This window comes from Spermophilus citellus (assembly GCF_964194105.1).
Source record: "Spermophilus citellus genome assembly, chromosome: 16".
NCBI lineage: Eukaryota > Metazoa > Chordata > Mammalia > Rodentia > Sciuridae > Spermophilus > Spermophilus citellus.
Window position 1 is genome coordinate 1,955,686 of NC_138196.1, and position 14,111 is coordinate 1,969,796.

General features: G+C 46.4%; 1 long non-coding RNA gene across 1 annotated transcript; it reads left to right on the forward strand.

Moving 5' to 3' along the window:
• Window positions 1-8,481: 8,481 nt before the first annotated feature.
• Window positions 8,482-10,632, forward strand: LOC308634821. Its single transcript, XR_014019091.1, has 3 exons — window positions 8,482-8,565; window positions 9,012-9,133; window positions 10,364-10,632. It is a non-coding gene; the product is annotated as an uncharacterized lncRNA (long non-coding RNA).
• The last annotated feature ends 3,479 nt before the right edge of the window (window positions 10,633-14,111 follow it).

The window sequence follows — 14,111 nt, forward strand, 5'->3', positions numbered from 1 at the left end:
CGAAGAGAAGCCATCAGAGAGGCAGAAAGAGACTAGGGAACAGAGTAGTGTTTGGGGGAGGGAGAGCTTTGGAAAGCCATTGACCGAGAGGGGACTGTGAAGTCCCCAAGGGCACCATAGTGGCCTTGCTGAGAGAGTAGTTCCAAGTTTTCAGTCTTCTAAGTTCTTCTGGCTGAGGGCTTTCCTCAGTGAAGTCACTCCTCAGTATCCTGCACACCCTCCCTGTCCCCTCACAGATACCAAAATCCCTGGGTGCTCAAGTCCCTTAAACAAAATGGCACAGTATTTGTGTGTCACCTGTGCCTACTTTTTGTGTACTTTCAACCACCTCTACAGGACTTACAGAGCTAATTCAATACACATGCTATGGAAATCACTGTTATAGTGCAATTTTATTTAAATCATGTTTTCTTGATGCATTTCTATTTTTAAAAATATTTTCTCTCCACGGTCCAATTGATGGATAAGGAACCTGAAGGTTGGGGCAACTGTCCGTCCTCCCACAGACAAAGGACAACCCACCCTCACCCTGGACAAGAATGTTCAGGCAAATTCTCCAACCCTGGGAAATGGATCACCTAGAGCTGTGGGGAGAGGGGCTCCTCACATAGGTGGCCCCTGTTCCTTCTGCTTACTCTGTTGGGAGTGGGTTTGTTTGAGTTTTTCATTTTTTTCCTTGTACTTTTCAAGATCTTTCTCAATTTCCTCTTCCTCTTTCCATGCTCCTGTCTGGGGAATGAAGTGTAGAGAAACCCACCTCTAAACATACACTCCACAGAAACGCACTTAAGGATCCAAGTTAGAGGGGGGAGTTCCTCTTAAGATCCGGCCTCTTGAGTAATTTCAGTGGTGGCAACTTCAAGGGGAGGGAAGGCTCCTTCAAAACTCCATGCAGCATCCACGTGGGACCAACTTGCCTTCCCTGGGTTCTCAAAGCCCAATTTAATCCAAGCTTATTAACATAACATTTTAATTTGCCTTTTCAATATGTTCTGCACTCTATAAGCATAAAAAATTTAATAATATCAGAAGTAAGGATTTCATATGTAAATTACAATGCTCTACGTCTTCAATGAGTTGAAATCTCATGTTCTCCAGTGTCTCCGTGTGGGTTGCTCCAGAAGCAGAGAATGAGCTAAGGGTCCCAGTATATGTTGTTTACTTGCAGCCAGGATGTCCCTGAGGGGAGAGGAAAATTAAGGGGAAGAGGAGCCATCAGTAAAAGATGTATTATGGATCCTGCTGCCCATCCTGCTGGGAACTCTGGGACCCAGTACAGGACATGTCCCACTTCAAACTTATCACCAGAGAGGGGAGGGTCTGTCAATCATTGATTAAGAGCTATTTCCAGGGGCCATTAATTCCCTGAGAGTCCACTGCATGGTGGCAACATTGGCCCCAGTTCCCAGATAAAGCCACAGACAAAGGCAGGCAGGCATGGGCAGCAGAAGTCGGCCTGGTGCATGCTGAAGGGGTCAGAGTGGGGGAAAGGGGGTGGGCACAGACATCCCCAGGATGATACAGCACAGACCAAAGTGCCCCTCACACAACCTCCAGCCCCAGCATAAGCTTGTTAGTTCCTGGAGTGTGCCAACGTTCAATGAAGCTCTGAATTTTCCTGGGCCAGGAGAGATTCTGAATCTTCAGAGCTAAACCAGCCAGCAAATAATTTTGAACATTTTTAAGTCACTAGGTAGATACTAGTTAGGTCTGGAGACTCAGTTATGAGTCTTGATTTTTGTCCTGTACATGGATACAGTGTGCAGACTGTGAACCTCTAGTGGCAGAGAGGGTCACTCTAGAGGGTTGAAAGAACACTTTAAATTTTTACTTTGTTAGTTATGTATTTATTTTAATGAGTATCCAAAACATATTTTACCATTCAATTCTAGTTTAGTTTTCCTTTTCTGCAGCACTAAAGATCAAACCCAGAGCTGGGCATGGTGGCCCACACTTATAATTCTAGTGACTCAGGAGGTTGAGGCAAGAAGATTGCAAGTTCAAGGTCAGCCTCAGCAACTTAGTGAGACCCCATATCAATATAAAATATTAAAAAAGGCTGGAGATGTAATTAAGTGGTAAAGCACCCTTAGGCTCAATTGCCAGTACAAAAAAAAAAAAAAAAAGTTTCCACCCAGGGCCTCATACCTGCTACATAAGTAATCTGCCACTGAGCTACATCCCCAGTCCTTGTTTTTCATGTATATTATTGCTTAGGATATGAATGAGTTTAGAAGGTGAGCCAATCCAAAAGGTTACTAATGGGTGAGTGGATAAAAATTAATGTGGTTAACACCAAACCCGGGTAAATATTAGCCATAAAAAATAAAATTCTGACACACGCTCTAACATAGATGCACCGTGAAAATGTTATGCTAGGTGAAATAAGCCAGGCTCAGAAAACATAATCATGGCAAGATTCCACTTGCCTTAGTTATCTTGAGTGCGAATATTCATGGAGATGAAGTAGAATAGATATTACTGGAGGCTGTGGGGAAAAGGGAATGGAGTTATTATTTAATGAGAACAGAGCTTCTGTTTGGGATGATGGAAAGTTTCAGAGATGTGTAGAGGAATGGTTGTGTAACTTATTGCCACTGGAACCTGGAGTGAATGATGGTTAGGGGCTGAGGAGGCTGCTCAGTGGTAGAATGTTTTCCCAGCCTGCATGACGCCCTGGGCTCAACCCCCAGAAACACACACACACACACATGCACACACACACATGCCCACATAGAGACACGTGCACACACACACTCATATGCACACACACATGCATGGTTAATGTGGTAAACTTTATGTCATGTCTTTCTTGCTATAGTAAAAAAAAAAGTGTGAGCAAATGAAAACATTGATCTAAATAAAAATACCAAATAATGTACACCTGGCAGCGCCCTGTAACAAAGAATGTTTGAGGAACTGGCAGGTGAACATAGAGAAAGGCGAGGTAGGTGGCTGGATGAAGGGTCAGGTAGACTCAGGAAGCAGATCCAAGAATTTGCCAAGGTGAAGAGGGAGGAAAGACACGGCAGGGGACATACTCTCCTGCCCTAGGGACCGCAGTGCTCTGCTCTGCTGGGGAGGATGGGGCAGAGCAGGTGCCGGTCGTCCCACTGGAAGGGTAACTCGGCTGGCTGCAGGCTTCTCAGGAAGCACAGCTCTTCCCTACTTCTGGTCCAAATCTTGAACAATGTCAAGGGGCCAGAGAAAACCCCTCAGAAGTCAAGGGTTTTCAGCCTGAGGCCACGAGATGGGCACGCCCACCATGGTGAGTGCGGGGCCTATGACAGGTGCCAACCTGTCCGTGACAATAGTTTAGTTCCAGGCAGGAATGGTGGTGCACACTTGAAACCCAGCAGTGCAGGAGGCTGAGGCAGGAGGATGGTGAGTTCAAAGCCAGCCTCAGCAACTTAGTGAGACCCTATCTCAAAATGAAAATATGAAAAGGGCTGAAGATGTGGCTCCATGGTTAAGCACCGCTGGGCTGAAAACCAGGTACAAAAAATAAAAATAAAAAAGTGGGGTTCCATCCTGGTAATGTTTTATGTTTTACATTGCAACAAGTTCTTCCTGATGTTTGGTGGGGGGAGAGAGGAAAACATCGTTCCAACACATGCTGCTCTGCCCATCATCCTCTCCAGGAGTAAGCCATGCCGCTCCTACCTTCTTTGGCCACGGGCCACCTGAGATAGCATCCCTGCACTGAGGACACTGGTAGAGTTTCAAGATGTATATTCTTCCTTCCACTTGATCCCTCAATGCAAAACATAAACATCACTCAGTCCTAACTTAAAGACACTGGCCATGTTGGTTTGTTGGGATAGACCAAGGGCAGGTAGGGAAGGGGTCTCCAACATGGAACCTACCTGAGACATAATAGATTCCTCCTCCGGGGTTTCCATGCCCTCATACTCTCTCTTGCTCTTCAGTGACCCTGTATCACTTGTCATCACTGACTGGATGGTCCCCTGTGAGTCTCAGCTCCACAGAGACAAGGCCAAGGCCAAGGCCAAGTCAGTCACACTCACTGCTGTGTCACTACCACTATCCTGGGGCCTGGGGTCATGAGGCACTCAGTAACTACCCATCAAATAAACTCACAGCACATGCTGATGCCTGACACCGAGCCACAGGCTTGATGATCGTTCTCTTAACAAATTACAATCACCCTATGACATAGAGCTTCTGAATAATTTTTTAATTTTATATTGTTTTGGGGGATACCAGGGATTGAACTCAGGGGCACTTGACCACTGAGCCACATCCGCAGCACTATATTGTATTTTATTTAAACACAAGGTCTCAATGAGTTGCCTAGCACCTTGGGTTTTTTTTTTAATTTTTATTTTTTAGTTTTAGGTGGACATAATATCTTTTTTTATGGTGATGAGGATAGAACCCTGTTCCTCACACATCCTAGGTGAGCACTCTGTCACTTGAGCCACAACCCCAACCCTTAGCGCCTTGCTCTTGCAGAGGCCAGTTTTGAACTCACAATCCTCTTGCCTCAGCCTCCGGAGCCACTGGGATTTCAGGTGGGCATCACCGTGCCTGGCTTTATCTTATGTTTGAGGTGAGGTCTTGCTTATGTTGACCAGGTTGGCTTCCAATTCCTGGGCTCCAGTGATTCTCATTTTCACAGCCTGATGTACAGTGTGGACAGTGGGGACTACAAGGTCATGTCACCATGATTGGCTTCTTATTTTTTAAACAAGGCTGTTCTGGAGCTGGAGCCTTGCTTGCATGAGGCACTGGGTTTGATCCTCAGCACCACATAAAAATAAATAAAATAAAGCTTAAAAAATACAACAACATGATTTAAAAAACAGACAAACAAGCAAAATTGTTCTGATGTCCCAATTTTACAGCCGTGGAGGCTGGGGCTGGATAACTTGCTGTAGCAGATGCTGTGGGTGCTCCACCCATGACCCCCTACTATCCTGCTCAAGGCCCTGACTGTGGGTGGGGGGACAGAGAGCCAAGCCATGTTATTGGTATAGGCTGGGACACATATGCTGGCAGAGGCTCAGCCACTTTCCTCAGTTTCCCCACTTGTCCTGGGGAGTCTATGTCTTGCAGCATGAGAAATGAGCCATGTCTTGCAGGCATGGTGGACTGTGTGTGGACAGTCAAGGGGGTGGGACTGAAATGAGGGTGAGTAGAAGGAAATAAGGTCCCTGTGGCCCCCAGAGGGAACCTCAGTTTTCCCACTGTCATTACTAAGTTTGGGCAGCCTAAGCCATCCTGTTTCACAGAATCAGAGCCCCAGGCCCAGCACCACACTTGCCATCCCAAGTAATCCTCCCTGGGAAATCTCCAGTGGAGTGTGCTGGCTGGATTTTTTGTTGTTGTGGTTTGGGGTTTGGCTTGGTTTTGCAAACACAAAGCAACTAAAACAAACACCTAGCAATTAAAACCTCCAAGTGAGGGCAGCTGCTGTCCTCGGGCAGAGGGTGGAGCAGAATCGACCCTGGGAAGCTTGCCCTGTTGTTCCTCAGTGGAACACGCTGGTGGCCAATGGACTTGTCTGTGTGTCAAGTGTCAACAAAAACAAGTTGACTTACAAAGTACTGAAGTCCCAGATGCGGTGTCGCACACCCTCAATCCCAGTGACTCAGAAGGCTGAAACTGGAGGGTTGCGAGTTCCAGGCCAGCCTGGACAATTCAGTGAGGCCCTGTCTCAAAAACAGAAGAGGCCACACACGTGTGGGAGGCTGAGATGGGAGGACTGCAAGTTCAAAACCAGCCTCAGCCTTGGGGAGGTGCTAAGCAAGTCAGTGAGTCCCTATCTCTAAATAAAATACAAAATAGGGCTGGGGAGGTGGCTCAGTGGTGGAGTGCCCCTGAGTTCAATCCCCTCCCAATAAAACAGAAGGGGCTGAGGGTGTGGCTATGTGGTCAAGTGCTTTTCTAGCAGGTGTGGTCCAGGGTCCACATCCAGTACCAAAAAAGAGGGAAGAGAGAGAGAGAAAGGAAGGAAGGAGGAAGAGAGGAAGGGGGGGAAAGAGAAAGTCCTGAAGTGGTGCTGAATGAATGGGTTTGGAATCGTTTCCAACACAGACCGCGGCAGGGAGTGGTGGCAGGAGGTAGATGTGTGTGTCTGTCACGCGTGTGGTCGAACACACAAATGCCTAGAACCAGGCAGCAGAAACTAGAACAACAGTGGCCTCCAGGAAAGGCAGGTGGGTGGCTGAGGGCTGTTTTTAATTTTATCCCATATGCATTCATGAGCAGCCAGTGTTTTTAAAGTGTGTGTGTGTCCTCCTTACAACCCTCTGCCCCATCCCCAGGGTGCCAATGCTGGGTGGTGGGGCCCTGGAGACATTCTTGGCCTCTCTGGACTCCCATTTCCCTGATGTACAAGGTGTTACTGGACCAGGTTTCCCCCAAGACGCCTCCCATCCCAATGTCCCATGTGCTGTGACTTGGAAAACCCAATTCAGGGCCCAAAGCTGGCCTGATGAGCAACAAACCTCTCCACCCAGCCCACTCCACGACCCTGACCTGGGCCGCTGAATCCTCCCAAGATGGCGGGACAACACACCCAAACAGCAGCAGTGCTTGGGCAGATGTCCCTGCCTCCAGGCAGCCTCTGCCCCGCCTCTGCTACCAGCACCCTGACTGTGCCCTAAGACACCCCTCACCCTGTGCGGACATTGAGAGACTCTCCCTGCTAACCCAGGATAGTGCATATGCTTCCCCAGGCCCTGGTTCCGCAGCCCAGGGACACAGCAACACCAGGACGAGAGGATCTCCCCACGGTGGGGTTCCCTGGAGGGTGGTCCATTCCTTGGTCCCCTAGGGTCTGGACCTACACAAGCCCTAGTCTTCCTCCCATCCATCCCAGCAGCTCTCCCCTGACCAGGAAATCCCTCTTGTGCCTAAGTTGTCATCTCTGTCGTGTGCGAACCCTGAACCCTGATGGACAGAAGAGCAACCCTGTTGCTAAAACAGCAGCTGAGACCAAGCGCGTCTCCACCCTCATCCCACCCAGGAGCCACCTGGGAAGAGTGATCTCAGCAGGCCAGAGAGCCCACAGCCCTCCACTGTGCCCTGGAGAGTCAGGCCCAGGCCCCACCTGGAGGAAGAAAGAAAGCTCTTCCTTCCTGGAAGACAGCGGGGCCCACTTCCTTCCCAGGAGCCCAGAGCACTCAGGAAGCAGCCGGCGCAGGAAGGGAAGCCTGTGCCCAGGGACTGGCTAGAGGCTGCCAGGAGTCCCTGGCTGGGTCCAGGTTCCCCCAGCCACTGGGAACCCAGGCCTGGGATGGACGAGGCCTTGGAAACAGTCACAGCCCAGCCCTCAGCAGCTGAGGATGTTGGCCAGAGTCTATAACATTAACCTTTTCAGACATCACCTATAAATGGGGGGATTCAGCCCCTTTACCAAGAGGAGCTGCAGAGGGGGTGAGCTACAGGGGGAGCATGAGTATATCAGGGCATAATCTCACTGTAAGTCAAGGACCATCACTAGGAAGTGCCAGGCAGAACTCTGGAGACAGATAAAACTGAGTTCCAGTCCTTACTAGCCGTGTAACTTCAGGCATATCACTTCCTCTCATTTGCCTCAGCTGTAAAGAGGAATAATGACCACAGCCTCCTCAAAGGGTAACTATGTGAATCACATGAATTATCATGGAAAGCACTTAGAACAGGGCCCGGCATATGGTAAAGATTATCAATATTTGCTATCTGTATTATCTAAGTTTTAATTTTGTCTTAATTCCTGTGTTTATTTTACCAACCATGCTTTATCTGGATTGTTGTTCCACTTTGAAAGTATAGGGTTAAAATGACTGAATTTCAAATCTTTAAAAAAAATCAATTTTGTTTAAAGTTGGATCACAATTCACTTCCACTCCACTGCCACAATTTTGTGCCTTGTCGGGGCCTTTCTTCCACCAACATATTCTCCACAGGGCAGTTAAAGTGATCCTGAAGAGCAACACAGCTCAAGAGACTGCTCCCTGTGCTCAACAGCTTCTACTGCTCATAAGTTAAAGGGAAACAAAACCCCAAACCAACCCTCCATCCCGCCCGAAGCTCCCTGCACGCCGTGACCACGGCCTGCCTTCCAGACACAGTGGTCACTTTGGTTCTTGGAAGCCTTCTTGTTTCCCTTCTCTTCCTTGAACTCGCCTTCCCCGACCCGGGGACCCTCCCGCCCCCTCCGCCCGGAACCTGGCTGCCAGCGCACGCGTTAGCCAGCGCCCGCACCGGCTGGGTTGCGGGAAACGAAGGAGGCCCGCCTGCTGTCCCATGCACGCCCGCCGCCTCGTCCTGAGCCTGGTCGAGAGGTCAGGGCCCTGTCGCCCCCCGGACCCTTCCAGCACCCGTGCACCTTCATGCGCAGCAGGTTCTTGGACAACTTGGTCTTGCGCTCGGCCGCCATGCTGGCTCCAGCCGCCAGCCTCGCCCACCAGCCCTCTGCGCGTGCGTGCCGCGGCTTGTCCAGTGACGTCACACGCAGCGCGAGTCGCCCTGCCCAGCCCGCGGCCTCTCCTGTGCGTCTCGCGCCCGGGCGCGTCCCTTCTCTTCGCACGCCTCCTCAGCGCGCTGAGAGGCCGGGTAAGAGCGTGGGCAAGACAGCAGCTTGCTGGCGCGGGCCGCCCACCAAGAGGAGGGCACCTCGGCCGGGCCCCGGGGGACTCCTCCCTCCGCGCCTCTCCACCCAGCCGCTGGCGAGGCCGCGGTGGCGAGTCCCCCGAATCCCCGCCGTCCCGGTGCAGTAGCTCCATTTGTGTCCCCGATGGCCCCATGAGGCGGTTGTCACTGCACCACCGGCCACTGGGAGCAGGGCGGCGTGAGCCTAGGCAGCTGGCTGCAGAACGCCCTTCAGCCCTGGGCTCCAAAGCTGTGCCCAAACCATCCCTCCCCCAAACGCTGTGGGCAGGGACAGGCGCCCGGAGCCGAGAGCCCGAGGTTGCTCCACCCCAAGGGGTAGGAAGAGCAAGGAGAGAAGGGTGACCTTAGCGCACACTGAGTGCCCTGTGTCCCCCACAGGGCTTCCTTAGCAGCCGCAGGTCCCACTCAGGTCCCACGCTTGGGAGGACACCGACATTTCAGCCAACGGCAGCCTCGTTACGCCACTCTTTTGAGCTGGGTGCCTTCCGTACCTTGTCCAACTCTGAGGAAGGTACTGCTGTCCTGGGTTAGGACCCGACAGGGAGGGGAACCTGCTGGATGAGTGTTAAAGCTGAGATCCAGAAAGCATTTGGGATTTTAAAAGCCCTGCAGATTTTCTCAGGGGTGTAAATAAAGGCATTAAAATGTGCTAAGTGGTTACAGAAACTCATTTATGCATAAATATGAGCGAGACCCTGGATACACAGCAGTGTGTCAAAAGGCTGACCGCCCTTTGCAGAAGCTGACATTAAGTGGTGAGTGCCATGGCAGAAAGAAAATAATGATGCAGGAGAGACTTTTAGGGTTACTTTAGATAACAGGGTCCAGAATGGCCCTTGTCAGATATTAGTGCTGATGTTGCTGCTTTATGAAGAGTTGAAGGTAGTGTACTCTAGGTATACTAGAGGGTGTGGTGACTGTAAAGGCTGTGAAATGAGAATTAGATAAAGCCCCTCTTTTCATGGAGTTTGCCAGTTGAGTACCATAGAGGTTAACATCATGTAGGCTGAAGAGTGGCCTCCCAAAATTCATACAGTGAAGTCCTAGCCCCCAGTACTTCAGAATGTGACTGTATTTGGAGATTAGGCCTTTAAAAAAGTGATTAAATTTAAATGAGGTGCGAATGGTGGATCCTAACCCAATTGACTCGTATCTTTGATAGGTTCAAACCCAGGGCCTTATGCATGCTAGGCAAGTGCCCTACCAATGAGCTACATCCCCTGTCCCAGTGTCCTTATAAGAAGAGAAAATTTAAACACCCAGATGCCAGAGGGATGTGTGAATAAAGGAAAGGCCTTCTTCAAGCCAAGGAGAGAGAGATTAGGAGAAGCCAGACCTATCAACACCTTGGTCTTAACTGTGAGAAAATCGATAAAAGGCACCCAGTCTATATAATTTTGTTATGGTGACCCTAGTAAACTAATACACCACATAATTAGCTATAGATTACAGTTGTTAGGAGAAAAGCATGAAGTTCATGAGATGGTATGACAAAAGTACCTAAACCATTTTGGCCTGGAAAAGAAGTCTCCTAAATGGTGTGAACTTTAAGCTGAGATTGGAAAGAAGAGGATTTAGCTGGCTGGAATAATCTTCTAGTTGTTCCCATTGATGTGCTGCGATGATACCATCTATCCACTGAATTCTACATCTTGTAAAACTGAAACACTGTACCTATTATAGAGTAACTCTTCAACCTCTTTCAACCACTGTTTTGCCATCTTAATTTGGCTCCTGACAGGATTTTGAAGGAAATGCTGTGGGAGCACAGGTGGAAGAAGGAGCTCAGTTTGTCATCTGTATCCAGGAAACCAGGAGGTGACTGTGAGCCAGAATTTGAAGGATGAGCATGTGTTTTTCTGGCTTAAGAAGAGGAAAACAGAATTCCTGGCGTATACAAGAGCACATGTACAGCCAGCTAAGGATGCTAGAAGCACCACGCCTTCCCTGTGCACTTTTGCTGTTGTCAGTCTACTTGAATACTGGATTTTGATTTGTTTTCCTGAGACACTGATGTTATCATGTCACTCCTTGACTCCAAAATTTACAACATCTGCTGTTGTCAGTTAGATAAAGGTCAAATACTCCAACTTGCCACTCAGGATTCTATATTTTTATTTCACTATGAAAATACTGAAAGTGAATCCCCAAAGTCTCTTTCTACCTATTAAAATATAATAAACGAAAAGTGATTTAAGAGTAATAGTGTAATTTTAACTTTGAATTAAACTCCCTGACAGGGAAGATAACTGCTTGATCTCCCCATGCTACTGAATTATAGAACACAGAGGATAGTTGTCACACTCAATAATGTGTTAGCCTGTTATAGTTACACAGCAAAGGAAACATTGTTTTGGAGTAAGAAATATTTTGGATAGGTCTCCTCACAGTTCTGAGTCATTTCATAGTGGAATTTGTTGGAAGTGTGAGAGCCTCCAATTCCAGTCAAGAGAGGGTTCCATGTAGCTGCACAATAGAATAGACCTGGTCACATATAGCCATATAGCACTTGAAATGTGGCTAGTCAGCTGAGGAACTGAATATTTTTAGCTAATTTAAGTTTAACATATAAAATAGTTTTCTGTATTCATAGCTTTATTGTTTTGGAAGGACTACATTTCACTTTAACCTTTGAAAATTTAGCATCTGACTTGAGATATATACTGTGAGTGTAAATAATATTACCACATTTCAAAAACTTAGGCTGAAAAAAGTAAAATTTCTCAGTGTATTTTCATAGTGATTACATATTGAAATAATAGTTTGGATATTTTGGTTTAAATAAAACTGTTAAAATTAATTTCATCTGTTTCTGTTCACTTTTTTTTAAAAAGAGAGTGAGAGAGGAGAGAGAGTGAGAGAGAGAGAGAATTTTTAATATTTATTTTTTAGTTCTCGGCGGACACAACATCTTTGTTGGTATGTGGTGCTGAGGATCGAATCCCGGCTGCACGCATGCCAGGTGAGCGCGCTACCACTTGAGCCACATCCCCAGCCCCTTCTGTTCACTTTTTAAAATGGCTACTAGAAAATTTTAAATTATATGTGTGTCTTGCGTTTCTTCTGTTTTCCTTTCCTTTCTTTCTTTCTTTCTTTCTTTCTTTTTTTTTTTTTTTGACAGCACTGATTTAAGAACTGCATTGGCCATGTGTGCCATCCCAGTGCAGAAACTAGAGTAGAAGAGTCTGCTGTGAGCAGAGGAAGGAACTCTTATGCAATGAGACAAAGCTGCTATATTATTAGATTTTGTTCATTTATATATTTGCAAGTACCAGATTCCAAAATGACTTCTTCAACAAAACAAGGATTTATTAGAAGTATACTGGTAGTTCATAGAATTGATGAGAAGCCTTGAGAACAAAGACAGAAGCTGGGACAGCCTGGGATGTAGGGAGCAGAAATGAACCTAATACTTCTGTAAGAATGGATGAAAAACAACTGATTTCTCTGCTCTTAGGACACTGGACTAAAGTTTTTAAAATCAAAGAATCTCCTTTTGTTTTAATTTAGGATAGACCTGAATTGCAATCTATAGGGAGGATAATTTTTAAGAGAGATTGAATGCCAATCCTCAAAGAAGGGATAGTTGCTATGATAGGCCATGCAGCAATGCCAAGGGTAGGAAGGAGGAGAGTTCTGTTGAGACAGCTCCAGATGACAAAGAATTAAATATTTGAGTGTCAGGAAACTCATATTCAAAGTCAAATCTGTCTTTTTTTCATAGAATGTGCTTCTTCTTCTTGATTCTGTATTTCATTCTTTAGACAAGCATTTATTATCTGCCTGACACATGCAAATTGTGACTTCAGGCTAACTAGTCTAGAAATCTAAGTAGTTTAATATGTTCCTTCTGCTCTTACAATAAGTGATTTATCAGAATCTGTCAATTTCTTGTTCATACGTAACTTGGTCAAATCAGGACACTGGTGCTAGGAATGGTCTCACAGGATATTTGGGAAAGTAACTCCTAAACATCAATTGGTTGTTATGCCCCGATGACCAGTGGAAATAAAAGCACATCAAAAAGAAAGAACACTCCTGATTCCCTGGATAATTCTAATGATCAGCCAGGACTTGGGAATTGCTCATCTAGATGGACCTTCTAATTATATATAGAGAGAATTGTGTTAACTTAGTCAGAATTCAGTTTTGTTAACATTTCCTTTCTTTCTTTACTGTGCCCCTCATCATCCTCAAGTTTGTGCCTATTTTATGTCTGTCTGACTTCTATACACTTCTTTCTGCTTTCTGCCTTTTTCATCGGAACAGATATTTTTGGGCATCTCTTTTGTTCCTGGCCCTTTGGTAGGTGCTGCAGACATATCCCCTGAGGATGTGTCACAGCTAAGGATATGTTCCTAAGAACTGTCAAGAGAAATAAGAGTGGCAGGAAACTTAATCTGGATTTGAGGAGCTTTGTGAGCCTTGTTTGGGGAAGTGACATCTAGGTGAAAACCTCAAGATGAGTTATGAGTTTGCCTGACAAAAGAGGGCAAAGGGACAGGTAGGAGTGAAGGAGGTTTCAGTCATATGGAAAGGAGTTTGGATGCTGCCCATAGTGTAGGTGCTGGCAGAGTCGGGCCAGGGCCAGCACCTAAAGTCCAGGCTTTGGGGTGGGAGGACTTTTCTGAAGGTCTCTGTGAAGCTGTTGAATTGCTGTGAATGGGTGAGTGATGCCATTTTAAAATTCCACAAGAGAACTGCCATTTTTAAAATTACTCTGGCTGAAAGTGGAGTAGGGAAATGGAGGGAAGAAAAATAAGACTGAAACAGGAATATATTCTGATTCTCAAGCCATTTCAGAGGTTAATTTTAGATTACACTTCCAAATTTCTTTTAGACTAATTTCCTATTCTAACTAGTCATATGGAAAGGAGTTTGGATGCTGCCCATAGTGTAGACAACAAATCTGCAGAAAACAGACTTGTGAGATAAAATCCAAACCCAGGTCAAGACCTGATGGTCAGGACTTCACCTGCCTTTTCGCCTTATCTCCCTGCTTTTAAGTACTATCTTATATGTCTCAACTTACCTCCTCTAGCTGAACTGATCTTCTTACCATTCTTCCAAACATTCCAGGTTACCCCCCACATGAATACAACTTTCTAGAAAGATGCCTAGGGTAATGTTTTCCATTCTTTCAATTTTTCAAATCCTACCTGCCTCTCAGGGCCCAATTCAAATTTCACCTTCCTCTTACATCAACTGAAAACAAAGACAGGGTTGTTTTATGGTTTTAGTGTTCATGAAACCCACTTTTTATTGTTACCTAACATGATGACAAATGCAGGAGGCAATGCTGAGTTTATACTTATGTTTATACTTTCACAGGAAGATTTTTTTAATATACTTAGTAGTTAAGTATATTAAGTATCTAATGTAGTTATTAATATACTTAATACCTATTGAAAAATGGGTGAGACAGCATCTTTTAGAATTACATACATCCTTTAATTACTTATAAGCCTCAGAGTACCCAACAAATTCTC